We start from the raw sequence: 12,679 nt of genomic DNA on the forward strand, positions 1-12,679 counted from the left end.
AATTTAGACAAACGTGTTTGTGAGGATTCAACTTTGTAGAGAGAATATGAAAAAAACAGAAACGCAAAACGTCTTTTTGAGGCCTATTTTTGTGGAACTGGGTTTCTATTGATGCAAGGAGGACGGACAACTGAGAGACATGGCAGATGCAAGAAAGTGAAAAATGGATCGGAAAGACGACGGAGGGGTGGGGTGTCTCTTCAAACATTGCCGCTTCCTGTCCGGAAAAGTCCATTCATCATTTTCACGTCTTCATGTCGTGGCTTACTTTAGCAATAGCCAGAAGTGTGGCAATGATGACACCCAGGATTGATGAGGTGCAGGTGGGGGTGGCTAGCAGGGGTTTGGGGTTGAGATGGTCAAACCAGATGCGGCAGGAGGTGGGGCTGGATGGACAGAGCAGGACCCGATGAAGGTCATGATGTTACTCATTGCTCCAATAACCGTATCTGTTTGCAGAACTACATGGATGTAGGCCATGCACAGCAGCCGTGCTATGAATTCTGATGTGTATGGAAAAAGACACACAAATGCCACTTTCCACTCATATGTTTCCCTTCAGCATGCAGGGATACTTTAGCCATGATGTGTACAATACATCAGCATTACAAACAAAAAAATTATAGTCATTAAATTAAAAGAACAGCATTAGGAAATTCTCTTGATGAAAATAATGACACTACTCTTAACGTTTGCATGCTGCATGCAGTACACAAAGCTATTGCTGGCAACTGGTGATACACAAACAACCTCTTATTTTCCCACACAAGTAAAAAGAAATCTTAATTATGTTTTGAATGAGAGACAGCATCTGTGTGCCTGTGTTTGAATAGATTGTCTTCTTGATAGCTAATATATATATACTTTTTTCCCCAGTAATAATAGCTGTAATCCTGCTCCTGGTATTAGAGATGTTTATACTTTGAGGAGGGTGGGGTGGTCAAATGCAGATCTTTCACTCAGGAGATGAGGCCAATGTTGGGTTCACAACATTAGCCACATTTTAGAGACTAAACTGTTTTTGTTATGGTTACCAGTATGATTTATTTCCTGAAAGAAAGTGAAAAAAATGATATAGTAAATAATATAATTATATATAACTATATATGCTCTCTCTGAAAAAAGGGAGGTTTGGGAGAAAATATAGTCATCCATCCCAAAAGGTTGATTCTGTTCATCTGAATGTAGCGTTTTCAGTGGAAGAAACATTTCGTCACTCATCTAAGTGACTTCTTCAGTCTCAGCTGACTGCAGGTTTCTCCAACCTTATAAACAGTACATTAGCACAATAACTGAACTTCGCCCACTAAATGAACAATGAGCTGTGAGGTCAGTTGTTCATCCATGATATTCATCCATCTTCATCTGTCTATCCAGTTCAGGGTCATGGGGGAGGCTGGAGCCTATCCCAACTACCAAGATAGGCTATGTCCTGATACAGTGAGAATCACAAATGAACCAAACTGGATTTCAACCCAAGACCTTTTTGCTGTGAGGCAACAGTGCTAACCACTGCACCACTGTGCTGCCTGGGAGAGAGAAAATATGTTTCACGCATAATTTCTTAAGACTGCAGTTCTATATGGGAACAAGGCACGACTGTTAAATCTCCTTGCTGACTACAGCGGTACACAGGTTAACATGTGTAAAATGAAACATGTTTTTTTAATGTCTGGTCTTTAAGTTTAGCTTCCCTTCTAACTCTTCCTGAGATGAATGTAACGTTTTAACTTCTGACAGCTGGGATAAGCTCCAGCACACCCTCCCCACAACCATGAATTGGATTAGTGGAAAAAAGTAGATGGATGGAACTTTTGACTAACTACATTAAACATTTTTATGACCCATCCCTAAAACCAAGTGCACCCAGTGACAACACCAGCATGCCCCCAAATCTTTTTTATACTAGTTTAAACACTGTAAAATGAAGCGAAAATAGAAAGAGGAGCCTAACAAAGGCATTTCGTAGAATCCTACACCTTAGCTGCAAATGGTTTGACCTCTTTTGAGTTCTGTTTGTCTTTAGATGCCTTAAGTTGCTTTAAAAACTCAAACCTGTTGATTGTTAAGTGGCATTAAAGGCTACAGCAAAGGTTTTTAATTATCCTTCAAACTACTGTAACATTTCAACTACCCCCTGAGGGTTTGTACATCTAAGATTGAATCTATATTCTATCCAACATCAAACCAAAAAAGATCTGCCCGTACTTTAAGGATGAAAGATTCTTGGGTCTACAGAAGCAGTGATACATGAGTGGGTATTGCCAGACTCCCCCTTGTGGCAAAATAACACAACTGTAAAAGACTACAGTCTGGCAGACAGGCAGGGACACTCAAAATTGTAAAGAGGCAACAGGACTCAAACTGAATTTAATTAGAGCCAAGGGTGATATCAAAATGTGTCCTCTCTTCCTTCACTCTCCATCTTTCACTCCGCAGCGTACCCCTGCTGGCACTCGGCGGACTCCAAAGAGTGTGGTTCTCCCAACTCAGTAGCTGATCAAAACCAGGTGGGAAGGCCTCCATGTGCTTTCCATTTGTGCAGGATGTAAATGGATTCAATTAGATCCAAATGCACAACCTGTCAGCCAGGGGGAAGTGGCAGACTTTCAAAGGCCATTAGATTATGGACAGGATTTGGAATAAAAACTTCACTGGCCGGGATTGCGCTATTAAATTGGTTGATGTGAAACTACTGAAGTGATTTGAGCTCGCATGCTGACTGTGCACTGTTCATGTAGGTGCAAATTCTGTCACATACACCCATTCCTAAATTATCATTAGAAGAAGCCCCCACCCCTCAGTTCTTTTTCCTTCTCTCGCTGTCGCTCCCCCTCTCTCATGCACAACCTCTCACACATGCGAGTGCAAACACACAAAGGGTATATGCATAAAGCAGTAATATGTTTTGAGACATATTGCCAGTGGCCTCACAATCTTGCCTGCATAACAAACAGGAGCTCTTACAGCTTTAAAGTCAAATGGCTCCATCAGTCATGGCTGTTAAGAAGCCCAGCCATAAAAATTAAAGACTTCCAGCAAACTGACCAACTGTAACACGTTTCCTTTTTTTTGATTGGCTGCAATGAAATGATGTCTACTGCACACATTTGCAAACACTCAACAGTCTGTTTAAAGGTGCAAAATATTGTAAAACATGGTGGATGGTATGTTCTAAAAAAAAAAAAAGCAATAACATAAGATTGGGAAGCCTTACAGAAAGGAATATTACAAGAGATGCAGATGCGTTAACTACAAACCAGCTTCACTTATCATGCATTGGAGTGGGGGAGGGGCAGTCAAAAACAAAGGATCTGCCAACCCGATAGAGGCAAAACATACTGTGGGAGAGACCGTTCAGTTGATGACCTATGATTTTAATGAAGAGAGAGCCTTTACTTCACTAGTCTGATACAGGAGTGAATCAATGAGACATTTCTAAGCCATTATTATCAATCACCATTGCTTAAGACAACCTAGTGAGCTCATTAGATAAAATGAACACCAGATTGATTGCAGAATGTGGCAAGTAAAAAGTAAGATGTAGAGTAGTGGGTGGTGATGGAAGAGAAAGGAAATGGGTCTCATGGATCTCTCCAGAAAAAAGAACTGGGGAGTGAAATTAAACGAGTAAGAGACAGGTCATGTGTCTTGAACTGTATTTGAGTTTCCACATTTTTATTCAGATCTAATTATTTGCGTCTTTTCAGTCTAGTTTAAAAACCGCACAGAACTTAGGTGTTTTTATTTTGTTTGGGGTTTCTTTTGGAGGGGGGAAGATGCAGAGTTAGCTTCCGATGGCAAGATGTCATCAAACGGCGGTGACGAAATGACCACAAACCCTCGCTGCTTTAGAAATGATCTTGTGTCTCCCACACACATCTAGCTGTATGTGTTCCACGCAGTTAATTACGAGTCACCAGCCACTTTGATAATATGTGGACATATTATTAAAGTGGGGGAGGAAAATGAAAAGGAAGGAAAAAAAATGAGGGGGACAGAAATGAGAAAAATAAAAGAACAAAAGGAAGAAAAATCAGCGAAGTCACAAGAGGAAGAAAACAAAGAGAAGGAAACAATGCGTGTGAGAGTGTAAAGTATGTGATTTGAGCAGACATTTGTTCCCCTTGGGCGAGCGTAATAGACTGCTCTGTCTGAATAGGGGGAAGGTACGAGAGCCCCGCTGGTGTAGGATTTTGGCTGTTGTGTTGCTGCAGTGGATTGAAAAGTGAATATATGTAAAGGAGGGTCAGTATGAAAGCAGCAGAATCCCACTCTGTCTCCACCTAGGATGGAACAGATGTGCCCACAACTCCAGCTGTTGCCAGATGTGACTATAGAACCATCTGCATGAGCTGTTATCATGTGTGTGTGCGTGTGTGTTAAAAAAAGAAGAAGAAGAAGGGGAAAAAGGCATGCACAGAAAGCTGCAGCTTATATGAGTCAAACTGAGTAATGTCACTATTTTTGATGATTTGATCCTGACAATTTCCCTCTCCAATTATTCCCTCTAAGAATTATGGATGATCCAGATAGCCTCGAGGTGCACGTGGGCTGTTTTATGGGAGAGAAAAACAGCTAAATGTTTAATTACTGGAACATAGTTTGAAGTGTGTATATAAAAAAACAGATCATAAACTGTAGCTGTACAAACACAGTTTGATCTCCCCCATGTGACTGCTTCTATTCATCAGTTCAGCCATACTGACGCACGTACAGCATTCATAAAAGGCATGTTTCTTTCTATTTTAGTGCAATGGTACATGCACATCTTTTTTTTAAACTATTGTACTGAAGTGTAAAAACAATACTTCAACTCCTCTTAGGGCCCCATAACATCATCCACTCGTTTAGCTGGAAATATCGAAGAAAAAAAGAAATTGATGTGACTGAAAAGCCAAAAAGGAGATCAAAGACATAAAAAGCGGAAAGTCATCTTTTGTATGATCGTAGAATATAAAACCTGATGAGACATATAAAGCCATAAAGTGTTATGAGACCCCGGGAGATGGCAGATTAAAAAGTGCAAGGGCAATTTCCACCAATAAAGTTGGAGACAGCGGCTGCTCCACCGCTGTGCTCTGCTCCACCAGGCAAAGAGAATGGTCTGAATAGATTTCAGCAACCTTCATAAAGCCAGGACTAAATCCACTTCACAAACGGGAACAGAGACCAAGCCAATCAATTAATGCCCCCCCAACAATAATGAACACAGACAGGTAGAAATGCTTTCAGAGCCGGTGCATGTTTGATGCTCGCTGGGTTCCAACGTCATGTGGCATTGAGCAGGAAAGTCAGGGTCTACTCTCTGCATGCGCATGGCTTCGTTCTTTGTGTGTGTACACGGGTCTGTGTTCTAATGTATTCCTGTGTGTATGTCTGTGTTGAAAAGCTCACTATTGAATGAGTACATTCAACAGAGCGCTGTGCTCTTTAAATGCCAATGAAAATAAAGAAAGGGAAATTGTAGGCACTCTGAAGCAACAGGGAAAAAACCAACAGAGCGAGACAGAGAAAGCAAAACCTTACCGCGCCAAGAGAGACTTCACAAGGTTTAGCAGCCCTCCACTCAAATATATAGGGGCCATAAATCCTCTACTTAATGTCTTTTGGGCTCGACTTTTTATGGGCAGTGACAGCGACAGTGAGTGACTTCTTTTTTTTTTTTTTTATGTTAATCAACACAGCAAATTTCAACAGCCCTGTCTGGACAAACTCCAGCTTGTACTCTCTGAAAAACTCCAATTCCAGTAATGAAAGTCGACATTACGTTCTGCTGCACTACACAAGACATTCAGAGGGATGTAAAATATTATGTTTCCACTGAAGTTTCGAGGGAGTAAATCATTAAATAGAAACCGGACAGCTCATTGCATGATACTGCGCTGTTTTAAAGACCACACTTGAAGAAATAAAGGTATTATGTTTCTTTCTGGCATTCTTGGTAGATCCTATTCGAGTCCTAGGAATTAAATTTACTGCGACAATACACATGCAACCTTACAGAAGAAGTTGCGCTTAAGTATCAGCTGTAAAATTTACTACTCAGGAATCAAAAGTAATAGTCATCTTTATGAAGAATGGCCCCTTCCGGAGCGCTAAATTATTAATGCACAAAGCTGTAGGGAGGATTTTAATGTAGTTGTGCAAACTATTTCAAACAGTCTTAGACAGTCTGAACACCTATTATCATTTCAGGAAATGTGGGATTGTCAGAAAGAAGGGGTGCTGTTCACACACAGAACCCAACATTTTGTGAAATGTGCTTCTTCTTCTTTCTTTCTTTCTTTCTTTCTTTCTTTCTTTCTTTCTTTCTTTTTGGTGTAGTATTAAATGTGAAAAATCAATATTGTCACATTTGTGTGAAAAATATGAAGCTAGACCTAACAACTTTGCTCGGGATGAAGATTCAAAGCAGGGTCAAATGGATAATCTGGCTGTGTTTAAAAGGAACAGAGTACACTTACTAGCACTATAGATTAACTTATTTTTGTTTGATCTATAGCAAAGTGAATATGTCAATATGTTTCAATCTCCTGCTGTTAAAAAAACAGTAAAATTTATGATATTTTTAACTGAATGGAATATTGAGCATAGAATACAATAATATTGTGAATTGCTGAGAGGTCCAGCTAAGAAAATCAAACATGCTGAGGCAATACTTCATAGACAGCTGGGCCTAGTCAGTGCCACTTGTCACATAAGTGTCCATCCCTCTAAAAGTGCACAACTTTAAGCCTTAATACAATGTAAACAGCCGAGTTTGTTGTAAAGTTGGGCATTTTAACATGGGAGTCTGTGGAGATTAATCACAGACTTTGTACAGATGGACACAGCCACTGTGATGTCACCCACTGGTTTTAGATTTCCCTTTTAAAGCCTTAGCTTTAGCATTGTTTAGGTTTTTTTTTTGAAACACCAAGATATTGGCTAATGTTAGCAAGCTGTACTCATAATCTGCATGGGTGCAAGGCAAATACATTCAGATCAGTTAATGAGTGCTTACATGCTAACAAAACACTAGAATTTCACTCACCACAACTGAAGATTGAACAGGTTGTAGACAATTATGCATCATCATTCACAGTGACATTTAGGCGTTTCAGCAATCATGTGCAGTGCCAAAAAATACTTTGTCCAAGGATTACTCACTGCTTTCTTTGATGAAAGAACACACAGCAAGCTATATTATGTATCAGATCATTCAATTAAAAATGCTCCAAAAGACAGGTAGAGCATAAACACACAGTGGACAATTTGGTGGATTTTAGGCCTACAGCAGAGAGCAGTTAGCTAGAGCAGGTATGTTAGAACAGCTATCAATCAAGGGACCATCCCCTTTAGTCCACAAATCAAAACATTCTCCAACCGAACAGCTGTTATGATGGAGGAAACTACCCATGTAGGCTAAAAACATATATTATACTTCTTCATGCTGTTAAAGCAACTAGTGAAAGTCAAGTGGCCATTAGAGGAACTGCAGTTTGGCTTGGCTTCGCGTTTCAGTCCTGAAATCACAGCAAAATTTAGAAATCTGAAGTCAGCTAGGGGGAAAAGTGCATTTCAAACTAAATTCCTGAATTACTTTGTATGCTAGCACAGACTGTGTATAAAAGACTGACAAAGCCACCATCCTGCAACCCATTTGTTTTGGATTCCACATTTTAAAACCACTTCCACATTGGTTTCCTGCACCCAGAATTGACCATACTAGCTTGACCATACATGCTTTGTTACGTCCAAAAACTTTATGGACATAACAAAGCATTTGAGTTAAAAAATGAGTTACAACTTCACCATATTTCAGTTGCTGCTCGAGAGCAACTCACCTTTGGTGTAGAGTGTCAGTGTGTTGTATAACTCCCATCATCCACATCCACCCATACATCCGACCCTTCATTGCCTGAAGTGAGTATCCTTTACAACCACCATTCCCATCTCTGAATATCCACTTTGTTTAAAAGTCTCACCTCCGGTTTGTAATGTAAGCTTTTTGTTTCAAATCTAGATTTGATTTTTTTTTTTTTTAAGTTACAAGTTTGTTTTCCCCACATTGGATTCACAGCCAAAGGAGGCAGTGGATGGTTTAGAGACTCCTTTAAAGGCACTATATTTTCCCTTAAATTTCACTGGAATAAAGTCAAACATTGCAGAAATCGCCAAGAATAGCGCAAGTTAAGTCAGAGAGTTGAGCAAAAATGCACTTTACTATGTGTTAGCTCTACCCATCCTTTTTTAGTATGATTCAGTAACTCAAAGACTTATGGCATGATTCTTATACTCTGAAATACTTTTCTTCATTCTTATGCATGTAATTAAAAGCTTTAAACATTCTCATATATGTGTATATTTTTTTGTGGGAACCCTTCCTTGTTTAATGGTTACTCATGTTTTTACACCCCCTCACCTTGTAACCAGTCCAGCATAGACAATCATGCCCCATCATTCACAATAACATTGAGGTGTTTCAACAATCATGAGCGTGCCCAAACAATGCTCTGTCCAAGGATTACTCGCTCTGTTTTCTTTGGGGAGTCAGTTTGTTTTTCTGTTTTGTCCATATATCCATGACTCCATATACGCAAGCCCTGTGATGTCAGCCTTTTTTATCCATGTTTGTGGTTGCTCAGCGTCGGTCTTGATGGCTCATCAAGTTGTCATGGCCTTGCAGCTTTTACAGCATTCCTTTCTTTATGTCCAAGAGGCTTTTTTTTTTTTTTTTTTTTAGTGCACACTAACTCTTCTGTAAAATAAACCCATGAATAGACCAAAAGCTTTGAGGTGCACTCAAGGCCAGGTACGCTGTGTTGATACTGGAGGAGCACTGTTTTCCCTCAGAGAGTGATGCCACTTTGGACCTGGCCTTCCTTTTCGGGGACCGGTGGGAGGTCAAAGTCTTTGAAAGTCTTTGCTGTGGGTTTTTTGTGTGTGTGAAAACAAAGGTCCTTGTGCTACATAGAAGAAAGCTGCATGGGATTGAAAAAAGAGCAAGAAGAGGAAAGTTTGGTCACTGTGGCCTTGGTTGCACACTCGGGAGAAGAGTGATCATCAGTGGCGAAAGGAGGTGGAGGGAGAGATGGTGACTGAGTGATTAACGGTCCACGAGATGTGATAGATGTCTTTAATAACGTCGGGCTGTTTTCTTAGTGTCCTCGAGGATTTGTTGTTATTAAGAAGCAGGTCTTATTATGATGACCACCTCTCTCGTAGTCTCCCACATCACGCTGGGCTTCGGTCCAGACAGTCAAAATAAACACTAGTCAAAAGCCCCGCCGCCCCGTACTTGCGCTGATGTGGCACTTGTTGATGGTGCCAGCATGTCTCAGTCCTGACTGAGGCATATGTGGTCTCACATCAGCAGTGAGGAAAAAACACAGAACATCGTATCACCTGTCGAATCAGCTGGAACCTGCAATCCGTGATCTAGCATCACTGTATGACAGGGTAACTACCACAATGATGTTTAGGTAAGTGGTGTATAATGGTTTTCATAGGCATTTCCATTATTGGAAGGAGAAGAAGATAAATGATCTCATTAGGAAATGCATGTTTGACCATGGGAGCCATAAGAAGTTGTGCTCATCACCGCTGGAAAACAAAATGAGAACATTTTATTGTACTTCCATTTCTTCTCCAAATAAAAATCACAAACACTCTCTCCTTTAGTGTGTCTAAGTAGCTCCAAGCTCTATCACAGACATAGAGTTGGTGAAGGCCCATGTTTTATTAATTTGCAGATGAGCTCAGCTATTGATGGTGTTGGCCGCCCATGGGTTCAATTAGGATAATACAGGGAGAGGGGCAGATTATGGGCGGCTATTTAAGTGAGGGTATATCTCTTCCTGACAGTTATAGTCCAAATGCAACAAATTGCCCTTTGGTGGCTGCGAGCGGCGCCATATCGGTCCTCTGGTGATGAAACATGCCAGTGTGGCAGGTCAGCCGTGTTGAGACGACACCAGGCTGCGTGAGCCGCGTAGCTTGTCCTCTCTGAACTAACAACGCAGGCCTGAGTGCAGCCCATTTCCATTCAGTTAATAGGGTCCATTTAGAAAACAGCAGTCTATATGGTGGTGTGCTGAGTGCATGTTCTACCCAGCCAACCCTAAACAGTCCCACTTAGCATGACACTCTCTAAACTATTGCACTTATTCTCTGCAGAGCTCTCTGGGTTGAAAGCCTGCAAGTTTTGACAGCTCAACAGAGCAAAGCGCAACCACGTAAACATCACATTACACATTACAAATACAAGACAGCGTGGGTGAATATTCTCCTAAGCATCCATAAAAGGAGGAACAGCTGCAGCATGCATGTGACACACAGAACTCTGGGATGAACGTTTATAGCGTCCGATTGGGGCCCAGACTCGGCTGTGCGATGAAAAGCTTAAACTGTACATTGCCCGTGGAATGTATTGTGTGAAATTGAATAGGGAGGCCATAAAGTGGACTGGAGACAGCGACCCAAGTATGCAGAGCTGGTTATCTTCCTTGTCTGGTCAGTCCGGTCAAAGCTTTAAAACAGCTCTATAGAAAGAGGCCGGACTGTGCTTTCTTTCGCTCAGGAAAATGACGACTGTGTCTCAGCTGCATTGGAGCTGCATGTTTAGGCTACAGTCACTGAGGTAATCCAGCCCTCCCATCCACACCCGGACATCAGCATTTAGGAAAGTGAGCACTCACAGGAGCAGTGCAGGTCAGCTCATAAAGGAGAAGGAAGAAGATCCTTAGTTTTTGTTTTTACTTAAGAGCAAGTCGTTTTAGCCTGAGTGCAGTGCTTTAGTAGCCATATTTTAACGACCTCTATCCTCAGATGATTTTCCCTGCTGCTGTGTTGTTTTACTTCAGATATTGCAATATTTTTACTCTGGCAGTAAAATTATTGATCAAGGCCAAGTGTACAGAGAGAAAATTCTCAACATTTCACAATCACCTGAAAATATATTCATCTTGAGTCCTGACCTGTAAAGTACTTTATCATCCGGACCTCTAATCCTTCCCTCTCCTTGTTTGCCTGTCCTGGCTTTCCTTGTTCCCATCCCCAGCCAGGCACGGGGCAATAGGGCACTGCTAATGTGCTCGGTGGGTCATTAATCCTTAGGATGGCCGTGGGGGCAGCAGAGCAGGCGAGCTTTGTTGTTTGATATCGGGCGAAATGGTGATGGGAGGCAAAGCAGATGTTTGTGTTGGCTGGAGAAGGAAAACACCATACTTGATGCCAACCCAATCACCATTTCATGCCAGGCAACAGCTGCCCAAATACATTTCAGCCAGAGTCTGGCAAACAGAGTCAAAGGTGACCAGAGCAGCTTAACACAGACTCTTTCTGTCTTTTCTCATGTTCTTTTAGTCCTTACACTTATACGTATAAATATATACACCTGAATGTCCCTTACTTGAGGGACTGCCCTGTGAACATTATTTAGAGCAGTGTTGGTTAGATTATTCCAGGAGCTTCAGTATCTGCAAATCTTGAAACTGAAGGTGAACCAGACACTGATGAATGTAAAACATGCACAGGTTTCTCTGTTTGCCTGCACTGTTGTGTGTAACTGGTGTTCACCGTGCATTCACCTTTAAAGCGAGATGGGAATCAGCCGAGAGGACACACAGAAAAGGAGCCATAGACTAACCCAGATTTTTTAGCTGGCCATGGTAAAAATATAACAATGTATGCGCATACATAGACCGCAGAACAAGGACAGCGCATTTAACTCTCTCCTGCCTCTCCACTCAACTGATGGGAGCCATTCATCATCGCCCACCTTCTGTGTGCTGAAAGGAAAGGACTCTGTGTGCGTGTATGTGTGTGTTTCTATGTAACAACAGATTAAAGATAAATATCTTCTATGTAGCTCACATGTCTTGATCCTGCTGTGGAGTTGTTTACTGTTTATGAGTTTCAGACTGAAATGAACACCGTTGTCTAGCCAACAGAGTGTACTGCCCTCTGCTGCTCTGTTTGAGAACATCTGTGCTTAGAACATCTGCCGCTTCCACAGCACAGACTGGGATGCACACTCAACCCTACTGGGGTTGTTTAAATGGCAGGTTGGTGCAGGAGCAGCCTTTGGGCTTTTGCAAAACTTCAATGACACTTAATGTTAAATAGGATCAGAAAAGTTAGATTAATTCATAAATAAATACATAATCGCATACTTGGTTAAAATAAATACAGCCCTTGGCCAAGTTTAGCTGTTGTACCTTTTACAGTTTATTACTTCATCATCTTAAAGAGAACCTACTGATGCCTTGCTTGATCTCCATTTTTGGAAGCAATATTTCTTTAATAGGCTTCTTTCCTCCCTCATGCATATTGGAAAAAGAAATTAAATCTATTTATCTCTCTCTATATATGTATATATATCTATCCACAACAAGACACAAGAGGATATTCTGATATACTTAAGATGATGATGCTTAGATGAAAGGCTGTATGTTAGTTAAGTCATGCACCTGCGGAAAGAGGTATGTTTGTACAATGTGGGAACATTTCTAACCCATTTGTCATCTCTAATTTAGCAGAGGTGGAGTGGGTGAATCAAAGGAGGCAAGTAATGAGCGCCCACAGTAGCCAGTACGGTAACCGTGGTTACATGTGGTGCATTAATGTATGTAATCTATTACTGTGTCTGTGACAAGGACACATAGCATGCTAATTAAAGAAACCTTTCATTGTG

The sequence above is a fragment of the Pelmatolapia mariae genome, linkage group LG4 (genome assembly GCF_036321145.2).
Source record: "Pelmatolapia mariae isolate MD_Pm_ZW linkage group LG4, Pm_UMD_F_2, whole genome shotgun sequence".
NCBI classification, from domain to species: domain Eukaryota; kingdom Metazoa; phylum Chordata; class Actinopteri; order Cichliformes; family Cichlidae; genus Pelmatolapia; species Pelmatolapia mariae.